Source organism: Schistocerca cancellata, chromosome 4, assembly GCF_023864275.1.
Source record: "Schistocerca cancellata isolate TAMUIC-IGC-003103 chromosome 4, iqSchCanc2.1, whole genome shotgun sequence".
NCBI classification, from domain to species: domain Eukaryota; kingdom Metazoa; phylum Arthropoda; class Insecta; order Orthoptera; family Acrididae; genus Schistocerca; species Schistocerca cancellata.
The window spans coordinates 176,976,595-176,995,657 of NC_064629.1; the positions used below are offsets into that span (position 1 = coordinate 176,976,595).

Consider the following 19,063-nt stretch of genomic DNA (forward strand, 5'->3'; position numbering starts at 1 on the left):
CCATTATTTTATTTGAGCTACAGTATTGTAGGTTCCACGGCCTGCAGAACGATTCTCTTGCCTCCAACATACATTGCATGTAACAGCCGTGAAGGCACGAGAAATTAGGGCTCATATGTAGGCATATAGAAAGTCATTTTTTCCCTTGTTCTATTTGCAAGTGGAACAGGAATGGAAATGACTAGTAGTGGTATGAGGTAACCTCCGCCAAATGCCATAAGGTGGACTGCAGACTATCAATGTAGATATAGATGCAGAAAACTATAAGGGTTGCCATTTACTCACAGATCTTCCCCTGTCACTACTGAGGACAGCCATCCAGTAACTACTTGGCAGGTTGATTTCACATTGGTATTAAAATTCTGTATAAAATGTAGGTAGTTGTTATCTTTAAAAAAAGATCAATGTTTCACATTGTGAGAGCTACTTTACAGTCTTAATTTGTTGTACTGGTTTTTCCTCCACGTTCACCGAGTAATCTCAGTACCAGATTGAAGGACTTTCAGAATAATTAATGAACAGGTTAAAGAGATGTTTTGTGCCCTAGACTACTTTGCAACAATTTTCACATTTTCTGACCTTTCTATGTCCATATGGAGTGATAAAAATGGCAGCATTTAAAACTCACTTAAAATCCTGGTTCTAGATAGTGTCTTGTAAAAAGGTTATAAAGATGAACAACAACAAAAGTAAAACAAGGGTAATGGAATGGAGTTGAATGAAATCAAGTGATGCTGAGGATATTAGAATAAGCAATATACACAAAAAAATATTAGATGTGATTTGCTATTTAGGGAGCAAAACACTGACAATGCCACACACTATGTGATCAAAAGCATCCGGACACATGGCTGAAAATTACTTACAAGTTTGTGGCACCCTCCATCAGTAATGCTGGAATTCAATACGGTGTTGGCCCACCCTTAGACTTGATGACAGCTTCCACTCTCACAGGCATATGTTCAATCAGGTGCTGGACGGTTTCTTGGGGAATGGCAGCCCATTCTTCACGGAGTGCTGCACTGAGGAGAGGTATCGAAGTTGGTCGGTGACACCTGGCACAAAATTGGCATTCCAAAACATCCCAGAGGTGTTCAATAGGATTCAGGTTAGAACTCTATGCAGGCCCGTCCATTACAGGGACGTTATTGTCGTGCAACCACTCCGCCACAGGGCGTGCATTATGAACAGGTGCTCGATCGTGTTGAAAGATTCAATCGCCGTCCCCGAACTGTTCTTCAACAGTGGGAAGCAAGACGGTGCTTAAAACATCAATGTAGGCCTGTGCTGTGATAGTGCCATGCAACACAACAAGGGCTGCAAGCCCCCTGCATGAAAAATACGACCACACCATAACACCACCACCTCCGAATTTTACTCTTGGCACTACACACACTGGCAGATGACGTTCACCAGGCATTCGCCATACCCACACCCTGCCATCGGATCAACACATTGTGTACCGTGATTTGTCACTCCACACAACATTATTCCACTGTTCAATTGTCAAATGTTTATGCTCCTTAAATCAAGCAAGGCATTGTTTGGAATTTACCGGTGTGATGTGTGGCTTATGAGAAGCCGCTCAACCATGAAATCCAAGTTTTCTCACCTCCCACCTAACTGTCATAGTACTTCCAGTGGATCCTTATGCAGCTTGGAATTCCTGTGTGATGGTCTGGATAGATGTCTGCTTATTACACATTACAACCCTCTTCAACTGTTGGTGGTCTCTGTCAGTCAACAGATGAAGTCGGCCTGTACACTTTTGTGCTGTACATGTCCCTTCACATTTCCACTTCACTATCACATCGGAAACAGTGGTCCTAGGTATGTTTAGGAGTGTGGAAATCTCATGTACTGACGTACGACACAAGTGACACCCAATCACCTGACCACGTTCAAAGTCCATGAGTTCCGCAGAGCGGCCCATTCTGCTCTCTCGAGATGTCTAATGACTACTGATGTCACTGATATGGAGTACCTGGCAGTAGGTGGCAGCACAATGCACCTAATATGAAAACCGTACGTTTTGGGGGTGTCTGGATACTTTTGATCACATAGTGTATGTAGAGATGATACAAAATTCAGAATGGCAATGACAAGAAAAGCGTTTTTGGAAAAATAGAAATGTCAGCATCTAATATAAATGTGTGTTTGTAAGTGGAGAACAGCCTCAGTAGGACTAAGAGTAGGAAATGTGCAGCACACTTCAATCCATGTTAGGAAGCCTAGGAATATGCAAAGCGTTAGAAAGAAGGAAGTGCTGTTGCTAGGTAGTAGCCATGGGCGAAGTGTAGGTTTTCAGTTAAAAGAAAGCTTAGGAGCAGCATACAAAGCGACCAGCATTTTAAAACCAGGTGCAAGGTCAAGTGATGTGATGGAGGACATTGGGTCTTTATGTAAGGACGTTCCTAAAGAGGAATATGTAGTGATAGTGGGTGCACAGGAAACTGTTTGGACAGAGATGAGGCATATGACAGGTGGTGTGGCCTGGACAAGATGGCTTCCCTGACTCTCAGTACCAAAGTCAGCTGCTCCAGAATTATGATCTTCCACACCTTACTGAAGCTATTAGGTGGATTAATGAGGTGGCAGCCAACTTTGCACATGTTGTTATGGTGCCTGTCGGGACTATCAGTATACCAGGTTTAACTATACATGGTTTGCACCTGAACAGGACTGGAAAGGGAAGGGAAGATCGGTACAGCTGATTCACGAAAGTACAGGGGGTGGAACTCTGGCCACACATTGTCAAATACCTGGTGTCATGTGTAGGAGATGTACATCTTTTTTAGGATAAATCCAGACAGGTTCTCCTGCCTGAAGAGAATGTCCAGTAGTTTAAAAAATTCTGAAACAATCACTCACAAGACAGATCCTAAAACACCAAATGACACACACACTTTATGTCATAAAGAAAAGAAAACCGTTGGAAAAACTAACATGGGACATTTCACATACTTAACAGTCCCTTACCAAAACATGCAATCAATTAAAAAATAAAATACAACAATCTGAAGCTGAGCTCTAATCTTTGAATTGTACAGTAGTTTGTGTCACTGAGCAATGGTGTAGAGATACGAAGTCCAACACAGCAGTGTTATCATTGCATGAAAGGACAGACTTATTGTAGGACTACTTCAAAGGGCAGAAGATTATGGATTTACATGACAAAAAGAACACAGAGCACGACATTACCTCAATACAGTTGGTGAAGACAAACTCTCTGAAGTATCAGCTTTTGAATTAACAGTGCTTGAAATCAGCATGATATTAATTATTTTGTATATGTATCACCCGTTCTAGATAAAGTATGGGGTACAAAAGTCAGCATAATTTTGTGTGGAGACACACGACCACAAATGAAACTACTAACACCCTCATAACTACCCTTCACAGCTTCATCATGTCACTGTCGGTCACTAGTGCAAGGTTTACTACAATGACTGCATCAGTGATGGACCATGTGGCGATGTGTATATGAATACGGAAAAGTGTGATGTAGCTATAAAATATCTTGGTCTATCACACTGTTTCAACCAAACAACAACAGTAAAAATCAGGCATTGATCTATTATAACACTGTTCGACAAAGGTTTTACTTCTGATATTAAAGTATGTGCTTCTAGACCATTTTTCCGTGGGAAATTCAAATATGTAAACAAAATATCGTTGTCAGGGATACTTTTTTTATATATATATATATATATATATATATATATATATATATATATATATATATATATATATATATATATATATATATATATATATATATATATATATATATTCAAAATTCATGGCAAACACAGAGATGTTATAGAGAAATACGGGTATGTTGCCGCATCCAGTAGTGATAGAACGTGATAATTTCTTATGCAACAGCAGGTGGGAAGAATCAGTTATCATTAGTTTATCCCCCGCCACACCTATGTCATTAAGACCACCTGAAACATCTCATTAACTCGAACGGCGACAGCCGGTCGCTGCCTCGGCAGTAAAGCTTCACGCCTCCTAGGGGCAGGTGCATCGAGTTTAGAACAGTGGTGTTAACCACAATTTGTGTCAGTCTTAATGAGTGGGTATTTTGGCTGACAAGTAACTGTCTGTCATATTTCCGAGCACGGTTGAATTTTTTAGTTCCTGTGTGTAAACTGATTGAGCCTGGTGCTGAAGGTAAAACGACTGCTTGTTTTTACACATCAGCGTTCCTCTAGTTCCCTACTATTAATTTAATACAGGTGTATTACCAAAGTGGTATTTTTAAATTTGCAGAAATGCCACGTCGTCGTGGATGTCGATATAAGCCGGACAACTTCTGCTACAACTGTGGGAAGTTCACTTTTGCCAGAAATAGGAAGAAAATTTCTCCAGTCATAAAGAAAGCATACTAACATTACTTTAGAGTAGAGGTAGGAGACCAAGATAAAGAATGGGCACCACATTTCTGTTGTGCTGCATGTTACTGCAAACTAATTCAGTGGCGGAAAGGTAAAGAGAATGTGGCATTGTTTGCTGTTCCCATGGTGTGGAGGGAGCCTAAGGACCATGTTACTGATCGTTATTTCTGTCTAACAAAAATTCAGGGTCTGACAAACAAAAAGTCGAAGAGGCACATTGTTTACCCAGATCTGCCTTCAGCGAGAATGCCAGTGCAGCATTCCGACAACCTTCCAGTACCTTCAAGAGCTCGAGGTAAAATTCCAAGTGACAGTGAAATTAGTAGTACTGAAGAAATCACAGATGATGATTCTTTATATCACTGCACAAGTGAGTCATCACCACATTTGTTAACACAGGCAGATTTAAATGATTTAGTACGTGATCTAGGACTAAGTAAAACAAAAGGCGCAGCTGCTTGGTTCAAGATTACAAGAGTATAATCTACTGCACCAAAGTACTAAAATCAGTGTGTTCAGGCACAGAGAACATGACTTTATTTCTTATTTTTCAACTGATGAAGCACTGACATTTTGCAATGGCGTTGCTGGCCTGATGAAAGTGCTGAACATCACTTATATTTCACAGGAGTGGAGACTTTTCATAGATGCATCGAAAACAAGTCTGAAGGGTGTTTTGTTCCATAACGGAAATAAAATACCCTCTGTTCCAGTAGCTTATGCTAGGTTGACAAAATAGGATTACGAATTCATACAAAGGATGCTAAATTCATTAAAATACAATGAACACAAATGGGAAATATGTGCAGATTTCAAGGTAATTGCTATGGTACTGGGAGTGTAACAAGGCTACACAAAGTATGCCTGTTTTCTTTGCGAGTGGGATAGTCGAGACCGAAATACTCACTACGTGAAAAAGAAATGGCCTAGGCGAAGATGGAAAGTTGGCGAAAAGACTGTACAATGCGTAAGTCTGGTAGCTCCTGAATATATACTACTTCCACCGCTTCACATCAAACTTGGCCTGATGAAACAATTCGTGAAGGCCATGGATCCAACAGGCTGTGGGTTTGCATATCTAGCTACCAAATTCCCCATCTTCAAAAATAAAGGATGGTGTATTTGTGGGCCCACAAATCAGGGAGCTGCAGAAAGATGCAAATTTTGAAGCATGTTTAACTGATAAAGAAAAAACCGCATGGGACTGTTTGAAGATGGTGTCAGAAAACTTCCTCGGAAGAAGAAGAGCTACTAACTACAAAGCAATGGTGAAGGATGTGATCAAAGCATATCAGGATTTGGGGTGCAATATGTCTTTGAAGGTACATGTGATGGACTCTCATCTGGACTACCTCACAGAGAGTTGTAGTGACGTATCGGATGAACATGGGAAAAGATTCCATAAAGACATTTCTACCATAGAAAGGCACTATAAGGGAAGTGGGTACCTTCTATGTTAGCAAATTATTGCTGGAATATCATTCGAGAGAAGAAAGATTCACAATACAAGAGAAAAAAAGTGACGTGCATTACAAGGGAGTGGCTCATTGTTTGTCAATTTTCTGTAATTTCTCATGTCAAATAAATACTTCAAAGTGTATACACAAAGGTTACTGTGTTATATGTTAGAATCCACCCTCCATTAATGTGATGAACTTATAACATCATAAAGATGTGCATTTGTTTGTCGAATTTCACCTCACGTTTGCTGCACTATATCAGAAACTGAAAAGAGAAATAAAATTGCGACTACTCATAAACTATCCCTGACAGAAAAGAAACAAAAACAGTTTTCAATTCAGCACTCAAAATACAACTAGGATCACAATATTTTTTATCAGAAATAGAAAAAAAGTTTTTTTTTTTTTTTTTTTGTAGAACAGTGTTATCTAAACTGTACACCTACAAAAGACTTATTTAAAATCAAAGTACAAATTTTTCACAAGAAGTAGCAAACCAAAACGGGGAGGAAGTGTATAGAGAAACCAACATAAATGTTAAAGTGTCAAAATTCTCAACATTATTTACATTGAGCTTTAAGAAGACATATTTCTAAAAGTACCCACATCATTATCAATGCGTCACAAAACAAATGGATAAAAGTAGGTAGTAAGAAGTCTTCCCAAACCCAAAAAACCTCAGTACCATTAAAAAAGTCATAAAGAGCCAGATTCTTAAATTTCTATCACAGGTACAGAGAGATTCATAGAAAGGTGCTGACTGAAGCAAAAGTCATTAAACGACACACGTAGAACTATGTGATTGTGAATTAATACTGAAAAAAAGTTCCCTTTTAATTGTAACTATATATAGATCCACAGGGAAATTTTGAAGTGTTTATGAGGAATCTGGATTCCTTACTGTGCTGTCTGTCACACAACAGCAAGCAGTTAATAGCCCGTGATAACTTCAATGTTGATTTTCTAAAGGATTCTGATAGGAAAAAGGATCTGGGACCATTATTTGGATCCTACAACTTGATCTCAGCAATTAAATTTCCCACACTGGTGGATAAAGACAGTAGTACCCTAATCGATCATGTTTACTTTGGTGAAGCTCAAAGCTAAAAAATAACTGTTTACCCAGTAACAAGTGCTATCTCTGATTGTGATGCACAGTTTTTTAGGATAAAGAACATAGAACCTTACAGTATGGATACTACACACTGGAAATCACCTGGAATAGTTAATGATTCCAGGATTAATATTTTTAAGAAGTGTTTACAGGAGACGACCTGGGACAAAATTCATAATGAACCAAATGTTAACATAAAATTTATCTACACCATGACAAATTCATATCATAATTTGAAAACAGATTTCCACATAAACTAATCGAAAAGGACACTAAACGGCCACATAAAAAACCATAGATCGCTAGAAAATCACACCACTCCATCTTTCAGCTAATTATACAGCAACTTCTTGATATGTTCAAGAAAGAATAGGTAGTCTCTGTTGCAAAATGGTTTTTCATTTATTTAATTTGTGATGTGTTTCATTCTCACAGGGGCATCATTATTGACTACTGACTTACTATCAATATAAACACCGACCAAGTGAGAGCAGCGTAACCTGGTGAGGAATAACATCCAGAAGTTGTTGGGTTGGGCAGCTGGCCACCTTTCACTACAGATGTCAGGACGTTGTAGGCAAGCAGCGTGGTAAAACAGGACAGGTGCTAGGCTGGTGGAACTAACAGACTTTAATGCTTGGCAGAGAACAAGTGTGTGTGAACTCTCAGTATACCAAACACTCCAAACAACAGCACACCGTGGCCAATGACCCATGCATGTTCCAACATTAACATCACGACATCAGTAACTACGACTGAAATGGGCATGTGACCATCAGCACTGGACATTGGCACAGTGGCAGAGCGTTGCATGGTCTGATGAATCTCGATACCACCTCCATCATGTGGAGGGGAGGCTGCAAATCCGTCATCTTCTGGGGGAAGAGCTCCTTGACACCTGCCCTGCGAGACGGGGACAAGCTGGCCATGGCTCTATTATGCTTTGGGAAACATTCACATGGGCATCCATGGATCCAGTGGAGCTCGTGCAAGGCACCATGGCAGCTAAGTACTATCGTACTCTGGTTGAAGACCACATACACCCCTTCATGACAATGTTTCCCTGATGGTAGTGGCATTTGTCGATAATGCACCACGTCACAAGGCCAGAAGTGTGATGGCATGGTTCAAAGAATACAGTGATGATTTCCAATTGATATGCTGGCCCCCAAATTGCCAGATCTGCATCCAATCGAACACATCTGAGATGCGATTGAACGTGGTGTCAGAGCTTACTGCCCCCCACCCCCACCGAAGAATTTTCCAGAATTAGGTGTGGTGCCAACTTCCTCCAGCAACCTACCAAGGCCACATTGCTTCCACGCCATGATGCACCGTCACTGTTATCCATGCCAAAGGTGGACATACCGGCTTTAGGTAGATGGTCATAATGTTCTAGCTGATTAGCATATGTAATGCATCACTAACTCAATGCATTTTTCCAGAGAGACTGAAATATTCTGTTGTTACATTCCTCTTTAAAATAGGTGATAGAGCTGTCAATAACTATCGACCTGTTTCACTGCAGACATTTTCCAAAATTTTTGAGAAGATGATGTATTCTAGAATAGTATCCCACCTTAGTAATAATAATATCTTCAGCAAATCATGGTCCGAGTTTCAGAAGGGTTGCTCTACTGAAAATGCTACTTACATGTTCACTCACTAGATTTTACAAGCATTAAACAATAAAATAGTGCCAGTTAATATTTTCTGCAACCTATCTAAGGCATTTGATTCTGTGAGTCACATAATTCTAATAGATAAATTGAAGTTTTATGGTCAACCAATGGTTAATAGCATATCCAACCAAAATAATGCAGGAAGTTGTACTTAATAATTAAAAAAATACACTGTGAGTGGGGAGGAATCACATATGGGGACCCCAAGGCTCAGTCTCAAGTGCACTATCGTTCCCCATACATGCAAACGATCTTCCGACTAGTGTACAACAAGCAGAATTAGTTCTTTCTGCAAATGGCACTAGTATTGTATTCAATCACAGCATACATACAGAAACAGAAGAAACAGTAAATAATGTTCTTACAAGTATTATTGGCTGGTTTTGTGAGAATGGTTTTACCCTAGTTTTAAAAAGCCACAACATATTCAGTTCTGCACAGTAGGGATACTACACCAAATATAAATCCAACACATGGTGTGGAAACAATAAATAGGGTGGAAACTTGTTAGATGTGCATATCAATGAGAATTTAAACTGGAAAAAAAAAAAAAAAAACATTTTGGAATTCCTAAAACAACTTCGTACAGCCGCATTGCACTTAGAATAATTACAAATCTTGAAATCAGTAAATTGACATATTTTGCAGATTTACATTCAATAATGCCATGTAGAGTAATGTTCTTGGGTAATTCATCTTTAAAAAAAAAGTTTTCTAAATTATTCACTACAGTTCAAAAGGAACAATGATGTACATAATTACAATAAGACAGCAAAGAAAAATGTGGAAACTACACCTTATATTCCATAGAAGAAAAAACTATTAGTGTAACGTGTAAAAGGTGGTGGGTAGGACTTACTAACTCCCAACATCTGTATATCTTCTTGAGAGATCGAAGAGATAGATAGATAGATGTCACAAGAAAGGAAACAGTGACAAACAAAGGCATAACATACTGATAAGGGAGGTGGGAGGATAAAGTAAAAAAAAATGAACCACATCACCTAGAAACCTGTGAATGAGCTGCCCCGTAAGCTGGAGGAAGTCTGCCCTGGTGATATCTAAGGACGGAGGAATGTGAACATACAAAGGGAAAAGGTTACGTGAGGAAGGAAAATGCAGACTGCAACAGCTTGAAGCCTGGTAGCCAGGGAGATGGGTTGACTATGAACATCATCCTGGATCAGCAGTGTGACTCCCCCATGAGATGGGATGCCCTCCTTGGGAGAAGGCCAAAATGGACAAGGAAGGAATGCAAGAGCTCAAAGAGGCTATGAGGATGCAATTGTGTTTCCTGGAGGCAGAGAACAAGCAGACACTGCGATTGTAAGCGCAGCCCGAAGTCCTCTGTTGGATTGAAGGCTGCAAACATTCCAGTGGAGGAGAGTCATGACAGTGAAAGGGGAGAAGGGAAAAAATGAAGGGGTCAGCAGCTGCCGACTGCCAGCCTTCGAAGACTCACTACTACAGGGCGCAGAAGCTAGAGGATCCTGCTCCACGAGATCTACGGAGGCATTGGCATTCTCCTTCTGTCTGTCTATGGAGTCCAGGACAGAAAAGTGGTTGGCAGTGGGCACTGGCGACATGGGTCTTTGTGGGAATATTCCTTCTCCCTTCTGTCCTTTCCACTCTGCCAGGTCTCTTGTCTAGCAGGTGACTTCACCCTGTAAGGCAAAAGTTTGGTGGCTTTTTGCACAGCTGGAGGAAGAGACAGGGATGCTACCCACAACACTGGATGATTTTACAACCACGGTGCTGAATTTGAGGTTGCACATCCGTGCGGCCATGTCCTTCATGGAACGAGACGTAGCAAGAACAGTACAGAGAGTGCCAGATGGTAGTATGCAGAGTTTGCGACAAGCCAATAATTTGAGAATGACCGGGTAAGGCACTTTTTCCTTTACCCAGATCTCCTGAACAGCCCACTCATCAAGATACACACGGAAATCTTGAGAGAAGGCTGCATGGTCGCCATTGCAGTTGATACAGCAGGGGGGGGGGGGGGGGGGGGGGGAAGCAGCGGACAGTAGCCCTCGTGAGCATCCCTACCACAAGTTACACATTTGGCTGGGTGGCAACAGGACATCTGAGTGCGGTTGGAATGATGACACTGGTAACAGCACATTGGGTTTCGAATGTACAGTCAGACTGTGATAACTTCATAACCTGTTTTGAACTTTGACGGAAGCAGCATCCTTTCAAAAGTGAGAAAAAGAGTGTGTGTCAGCACTGAGGATGTATCTACCGTTTTCATCACCCGATGGACTGCAATCTACCTTTTTCATCATACAATGGACTGATCAGAGATGTGTATTTGGATTTCTTTCTCAGTCAGACCTTCCAGCAGCCTAGTGTAAATAATGCCATGAGAAGAATTCAGCGTTCGATGGGCCTCAACACCAACAGGATACCCATGGAGAAGCGAAGTAGCAAAAAGTAGTTGTGCTTGATAATCAGAAGCAGTCTCCACAAGCAAAGTGCCATTGCGTCAACGAGTGCAGGATTTCACAGGGCCAGCAATTGCAACACCAGCCTGAATAAGAAATGGATTTAGCATAGCAAATGACTGACCGTCTTCAGTATATAAAACGATGAGGAACCAGCTTGGAGGGTCTTTGAGTCAGGAGCTTCATTCTGTTTACCTTTGGTAGACGTTGACTATGAAGATGATGATCAGCTCATTGCAGGAAAATCCCCACGACTGTCAGTGTCTCCGATCGTGCACTCTTTCCGACTACCCCCCCCCCCCCCCCCCCTCAGAGTGGGGCTGACCTGCCTTAGGTGATTGTTTACACCTCAGGTCACACCTCCTCAACACCTGATGGAGGGACCAATCAGCAATTTGGGAAGGTAGCAGCTCAGGCAATCACCCCTTCCTGGTGCTGGCCTGTAATAAGGGGTACATGTGAACTCTACCTGTCAACCCTGGGCTGGGAATTATGCGATACCCAGTCACCTGTTACACGTAAGACTCGTGGGCCGGCCTTTGGGAGCACACAGGGAGGGAGAAGAAAAATAGGAACCTCAAACACTGAAGCAGAGAAAGGATAAGAGAAGGTGAACGTAGAAAGAAAAAAGGGATGAAAAACAGTGGTGAGACTGATCAGATGTCAGCTACTCAAAATGTGGAACACATTCCCAGGGACACCCCAGCCATGTTCCCCGAGGGAGGGGATAAGGAATAGCAAGAGGACAGATATGCAGCACAAAAGGGAAAAGATGCTACAAAGGCTGGGGCCCCATGGTAGCAAAGCACTAACATGCAAAAGACCGCGACCCCCCCCCCCTCCCCCGAGGGGGTTTGAAATGTTTGAAGTACAGGCTCAGTCATAGTAGAATTCACAAAATTGGTACTTAGTGCTCTAGACAAATATTATTGTGCCACTGGCTTATTTGTATAGATTTCTGAGCCTTCTGATACCACTGACCACAAGATTGTATTAAATAAGCTAGAAGCATTAGGAATAAGAGTGGTAGCGAATTGGTTCCCATCATGTCTAGCAGATAAGGTCCAAAGATTAGAGGTATCATCTACCTGAAGTACATCTGAATGTTTAGTAAAACAATTTTCAGAACCAAAACACATGAAAATAGGAGTTCTGCAGGGTAGTATATACAAACCAATAGTGTTTGCAATATTCATCAATGAATTTCGCAGTAGTGTCACTCACGGGGAAAAAATTCTCTTTTTGCTGATGACAGAAATATTGTTGTCTTTGAGAAAACTAGAGAATTCCTCACAGAGAAAGAAAATGAAACACTCAAGAAAGTTTACTCCTGGTCAATAAGGAATAAAGCAACATTGAAAATAAAGAAGCTAATGCCACAAATTTCAGTTTGAAGAGGGGAAAGCAACACTTAAAATTAATGAAGATTGCATCTTCATGGACCGTGTAACAAATGCAAAATTTGTAGGAATGAATATTGATTCTGAAGTGATGTGAATGAAATTTACATCAATTTGTAAAAATACTAAATTCCTAGTTGAGCTATCCACTCAAGAGCTCATTGACTCCTCTCCCCAACATTTTAGGGGTGATCCGTGGCATGTCACAGGATTTTAAAATTGTTGCACTGCTGTTGTAGGCAGGAATGGTAGGCATGTTTCCACATAAACCCAGGATTGGCTTTATGCCTGCATATAAAATGCAAGTAGTTAAAACATGCTGTACTGAAATTGGTATACTACGCACTTCACATACTGCTCGATGTTCCAGCTGGAAGAGGAAACTGTCTGTCAATGGACAGTAGCCTGTTACGTGTGGTTGGCATGAGATTTAACTACTAAGTGGTGGTAGGTTGCAGGAGTTATGCAGAGATGAAAAGGCTTGCACATGATCTACCTGCATCAGCCTTCAAACTGAAAACCCTCCAACAATAGGTCTAAATATTTTGTCCAGATAAAGAGGTTGAAGAAAGAAATGGATTTTAGATTAGCATTAATATCACTTCTTGTTGAAAAGTGTTTCTACAATGTAAATGAGTATGTTAACTTTTAATATTACTAAGCCCTAAGTCATTGTTAGGTTTCTTTAAATACTGTTAACTGATGTAAAATCGGTGCTGTGTTTGTCTTTGCAATGAAAGTGTCTGCTGTTGGTTTTCTGTTTCCTCTGCTTCAGATGCAGTGAGACACACCTCTGCTGACATCGGATCTGATGCTAGTCTAATTGTGATGGTTATAATTTTGGCAGGTTTTTGTGTGATCATGCTTTATACTTTTTAGTAGTGCTACATAATGTGGCCATGTCAAGAGTTTAATATCATATCAAAGTTTCACGAGTTACCTAGATCACTGAAACTTTCTGGTAGATTTAAACTGTCTATTGTACTGAGACTTGAACTGTGACCTTTGCCTTTTGCAGGCAAGTGCTCTACCAACTGAGCTACCAAAGAATGACTCAACTTGTCCTAACAGCTTTACTTCCACCAGTATGTCTCCTACCTCACTCCATCACAGAGCAAAAATTTCATTCCGGAGACACTCCCTTGGCTGTGGCTAAGCCATGTCTCTGCAATAACTATTCTTCCAGGAGTGTTAGTGCTGTAAGTTTCGAAAGAGAACTTCTGTTAAATTTACAAAGTAGGAGACATACTGGTGAAGGCAAAGTTGTGTGGACAGGTCGTGAGTTGTGCTTGGGTAGTTCACTGGGTAAAGCACTTACCCACAAAAAGCAAAGGCCCCAAGTTCAATCTCAGTCTGGCACACAGTTTTAATCTGCCAGGAAGTTTCATATTGGGACACACTCCACTGCAGAGAGAAAATTTCATTCCACTTCATTCTACCCACGTCACTGATTGGCTAATTGTGTATTTAGTAATTGCATGAATTATGTAATTTGTACCTCTAGTTTCAATTTTTTAGTAGTGTTTTCTTTTCAAAATTTCTTTTTGATTTATTTACTTGTTGTGCATGTTGCACTTACAATGTAGATGATGTATTTTGTGATTCTCCTCTTCCAAACATGTACCGAGTGAGGTGGCTATTCTAGTCTTAACGACGTGTGTCGTTTAATGACTTGGGTGTAACAGGGCTTATTCCCCATCTAACCATTCTCACCTGGGTTTTCCACAGTTTCCCGTAATCACTAAGGTGACTGCTGGGATGGTTTCTTTGATTACGCCATGACCAATTTCCTGCCTATCCTCACCTTATCCTATCTTGCTTTGTTAGTGATTCATATGATCCTCACCTTATCCTATCTTGCTTTGTTAGTGATTCATATGTATATATTATTTCTATAATGTTTCTGACATGTCCAATACTATTGTATTAAATGGCCTAAGGACAGTTAATTAAAATGTCTCCTCTACTAAATTTCCTATACAATCTCATGTCATGGTATTCAAGAAGTATTATATGTTTGCATTCTTACGTCTCACAATGGGTGAAATTTGCTGAATACATTTGGGTAAAATATCTCAATTTAATTGTTCATCTACATAAAAAAATAGTTCTGCTCTAATTACTTGCTACATGAATTGGTGTAACCTGTGTGGGGAGAACAGACTATATCATGTTTTAAAATAAACTTAGGGTGCAACTACTGGCAGATAACCACTTAAAGGCAATAACTCAACCTACTGAAGCTGAATCTGTTAAATTAGCAATGTCACTAGATTTCAATTAATAGTTTGTGTTATCGTAAATTCAGTTGTATTAATTACTTTACATGTAATTGTCCTACATTAGTATTGCAGATAGACACACACACTACAGCTACCAGTATGATATGTGAAAACAGAATAGTGAAAACACTGCCAATTTTGGCAAGAAAACAGTAAATATTTATTGCCCAATACCCTACATATTGTAAAGGCCATATAATTAAGAATCCTGGAAGCATCAAATGCATTTTCCATGTGGTTCAGTCCTAAGTAATATTTACAGCTCTTAAATAGCAGTTTCATGATAATCCATTGCTTCAGTTACATGAATTATTCAATGGTGCCTTGTGTTAAGAATGAAATGTTCCAGTGCAAAACAAATAAGTTAAATATGTACCTGCATTATCTGGTATAGTGGCTGTTCCTTCTATGAAGATATACAGAGGTACGGGAGCTGCTAACTTATGCCAACCCACATTGCTTCAAAATGTAAAATACCTTAGGAAATATTCAGTTATGATGACTGCACAACATAACTATAGCAAAATGGTTGTAACAGACAAATATTTAATGGCGTGGATACAAACTGTGTTACTACTTGTGACTGGGGATTGAAACAGTTTTAGAATAGGCAAAAAAATCCTATATGGACTTTATTATTGACCACAGAGGGATGGTTATGAAAGACCAGTTTGAAATAGTGAATATTTTCAGTGAATATATTTCTTCAGTGGGAGCAGCTGTCAATGACAAAAATAATAACCTGCAGTATAATTTTAAAAGCAATCTATCTGAGCATATCATTTATCTAGCCATCATGAATTGCAAAGAAATAATAATCATCATTGGCTCTTTCAAATCTTCCAGTTCTGCAGGTCAGGATGGATTCAATATCAATGTATTAAAAGTGTGTAGATCAAATGTGTGTGTACCTCTGCCTGGAGCAGTAAATAATATAATAGAATCACACACCTTCCCAGACAGACTAAAATAGCCCAGGTAATATCAATCTTTAAAAAAGGAGACAAAGATAAAACAGAAAACTACAGACCAATACTTCTTGTCTTTTCAGAAATAGTTGAAAAATTCATATATATATAAAAGATAAGTTTTCTAAACACACAAAACCTAATCTATGAAAATCAAAATAGATTCTTAAAATGTAAGTCAACTAGCACACCAGATGCTCAGTTAATTGAAGAGGCAAAAAGTGACAAAGAACAAGCAACATGTTGCAGATATGTACCTTGACCCTGAGAAAGCTTTTGACTATGTACAAATGCTACTATCCTGCTAGATACATGAGTAACCATAAACAGCTTGTACTGCTTAAAACTGAAAGTGGTATTCACAAATCCAAAACCATTAATATAAAATATCAATTGCCTCATGGCTCAGTATTGAGTCCTCTTCTGTTTTTGATTTATGTAAATGACAAAATACTGCGCTGAAAGTTCCAAGTTAGTTCTGTATGGGGACGATATGTCCATGTGTCAAAAGGAATCATTTAACAAACTATAGATCCATTGAAATAATGTGATGAATGAAACTGTTCAATACCTTAATGAAAGCCACTTAAAACATGTCTCACCGAGTTCAATAACAGTGGTTTTAATGATGAAATTAAACTATAGATAAGCTATGAATTAGGATACCACACGGATCGATTTGTTACAAAAACCTTTATTTCACATCCATATCCGTTGACTTCGCCAACTCAACTAAATTATCACCTCCCACCTTAACACAGACTTCGTGCTACGCCATAGATCAAACAAGATTTCAAGGTGGGTACATTAGTACACACTCTTCTCCGTGAATTAATTCCTCTTTGCTTTCCTCTACAGCTTTCTCAATGTACAGACTGAATAAAATGAACTACCTCACCTATCGGTTCCTTTTTATGTACTTAGATGCATAACTGCAGCCAGATTTATGCACTATTTGTTGTTAGCTATACGCTTACTATCCTGTATTTGGATCAACTTCACAAACTACTGAGATGTCCCATTGTTTAGACTTTCATTATTCCTACTCAAAATTTTACTCAGAACTGTTAATCACAGCATCAAAATTTAAATATAAAATTTTTTTTTCTGTTACGTGTGCTAGATTTTAAATTATCTTTCCAGATGAAGAGACATGTCATGATAGTAAAACAAAGGGAATTGGTACATTCGGTTTAAGTCGCAGTTTCTTTAAGTAACCTAACTGCGCAGAACAACTCGTCACAATGTCCGTGGGACAATTATCACACACTTGACATATTCTTAACATGTCAGAATAATTATAAACAATTGTTGTACGTTAGTACTTAACCTATTGGATTGAGTATCCTACAGTTATTCGAATGAGGGCTGCGGATGTATTCAGAAATTATGAAGAACTTTCTTCCTAGAATATAGGCGTTTACATAACACTTCTGTGGTTGAAATCAGTGAACACTTACTCAGTCACCTGCTTTCTTCTCTGTCTGAAACATCATAGTCAGGCAAAACGATGCGTACAAATACACTTTATTTCTGATAGTCTGAATAATGTCACTAGACACATAATAGTCTATAGTTCGGCCACCACATTACACATCACACAATCTCTCATTTATTCAACACTTTAATGACTTTCACACAAGAGTAAAACTTTTGCGGCATCTTAAACTTATCGCGACATGTCCACAAAGTTTTCTGCTAGGCCAGAGATGTACAATGATAGCGTCGATAATCTCTGCTATGATAAACGCTTACTTCAGTCGACTGTATCATAGTCTAATATGTTAGACTGATCATAGCTTATGCTACGTCAGGCGGGGCATTTAATACAACGCACAGTTATTAAATAGACGGCGGGACTCGCAAAATGGACGTCACGTATCACAGTTGCTTAGTTTCATATTCCATGAATCATTCTGTACGGTAAATCGTAATGATGTGGAACGAGTAATGTTACAGTTACTTAGCAAATTAATATATAAACATGGCTACATGCTGAATGTTTATAGTTTTATTCCTTGAAATAGACCGATATGAGTTAGCAGTGGCGGTTGCGGAGGGATTCCATTGGTGGTGCCAAAAAAACTACCTGAAAGGTGTGCGAAAAAGATGGGTGCTTTGCGATTGACAGCGGCTGCCTTAGACATAAGGTTGAACTGAAGTGCATAACAATGGATGTAGTTTGGATTCTTTTCTACACGTTTGTTGTGGCCGTCAATTTTTTGTCTATATTGAGAATCTAATTTCTGCTGAATGGTGGTTTTGGCTAGAAATGAAAGGCTAAGTACACTCTTCATGTGTCGCTTTGAGATTTCATGTACTTTCATTTTAGACGAAATCTGCCCAATATCAGTTATTCCTGTCTTACACCAATCAACATCCCCCAAATAATACACAAGGCAAACAAAAAAAAAAAAACAGCGTTGCTTCTTCACAACCACAAAACCATTTCTTCTTTTGGTAAATTTCGGGATTGAACTTACGGTATCGATTTTTTGTTTGCTGCTACAGACTCAGATTCGGGAGTGGCCTACCTAGTGTTTTTTTATCTGAGAGTCCTGTCGCTAAATGGCGTTTCTAATAACTCATTTACTTTGTTCATGTTGGAAATTTTCTCAGTCAACTGAATTTTCCCTTGCAGTTAACGCTGTGCAGACAGCTACATATGATCAATTACCTGATCTCACAATAACTACAACGTAAAAATGTGTGGCGAAGGTCTCCTGTTTATACAGAACTGTGTCACACGAACGTAACGAGTATAAACAGAAATTACTACACCTTTGTTTGGAAAACAAATGCTCGACAGGTGGTGAATACGTTAGTCTTTTTGTTCTGTAGCAATAGCTCTGCTGTTGCGAAATATACCAATATTGGAATAATGCCTCTTAGTTACAAAATCTAAGGGCATAATTATAATCAAATTACATATAGCTATTTATAACGATATTTAAGTGTATTGTTTCTGTATTCAATTTGATTAAGCATTAATTAGCGGGTAGGGAAGCATTAGCATTAACTTGCAGAGAGATCGTAAAACTTGATTACAAAAAGTCTGCGCCCCGATGTATTCTAACATCCTGTACTTGACTGCTCTCTGGCGGAATGAACGTAAAGCTCTGAATCAGACTAGCGTGTGTTGGAGTTACAGACGCCGATTTGGGACGTGCGCTGTCTCCTCCCGCTCACCATCGTTCTTTATGTGCTGAACCATGATGACGGTTGCTGTGTAGCAATGTAGTATGCTAATCTTGGCCTGTCATTCAGATAGGCCCTGGCCAGTCCAGAGAAATATCAGGAAGTGAGT

The 19,063-nt window shown here is 39.5% G+C and overlaps 1 protein-coding gene across 5 annotated transcripts in view; it reads right to left on the bottom strand.

Moving 5' to 3' along the window:
* The window catches only part of LOC126185177 (inositol hexakisphosphate and diphosphoinositol-pentakisphosphate kinase), a 578,601-nt gene extending 561,117 nt beyond the window's left edge, over positions 1 to 17,484 (bottom strand). For 3 of the 5 annotated variants that reach the window (XM_049928024.1, XM_049928027.1, XM_049928022.1), the window contains exon 1: positions 17,217 to 17,483. The gene's annotated coding sequence lies outside the window, so the exon portion shown is untranslated. Of the gene's footprint in view, positions 1 to 17,216 lie in introns of all 5 variants that reach the window. The other 2 variants (XM_049928026.1, XM_049928028.1) reach the window with 2 other exon arrangements.
* Positions 17,485 to 19,063: the final 1,579 nt, after the last annotated feature.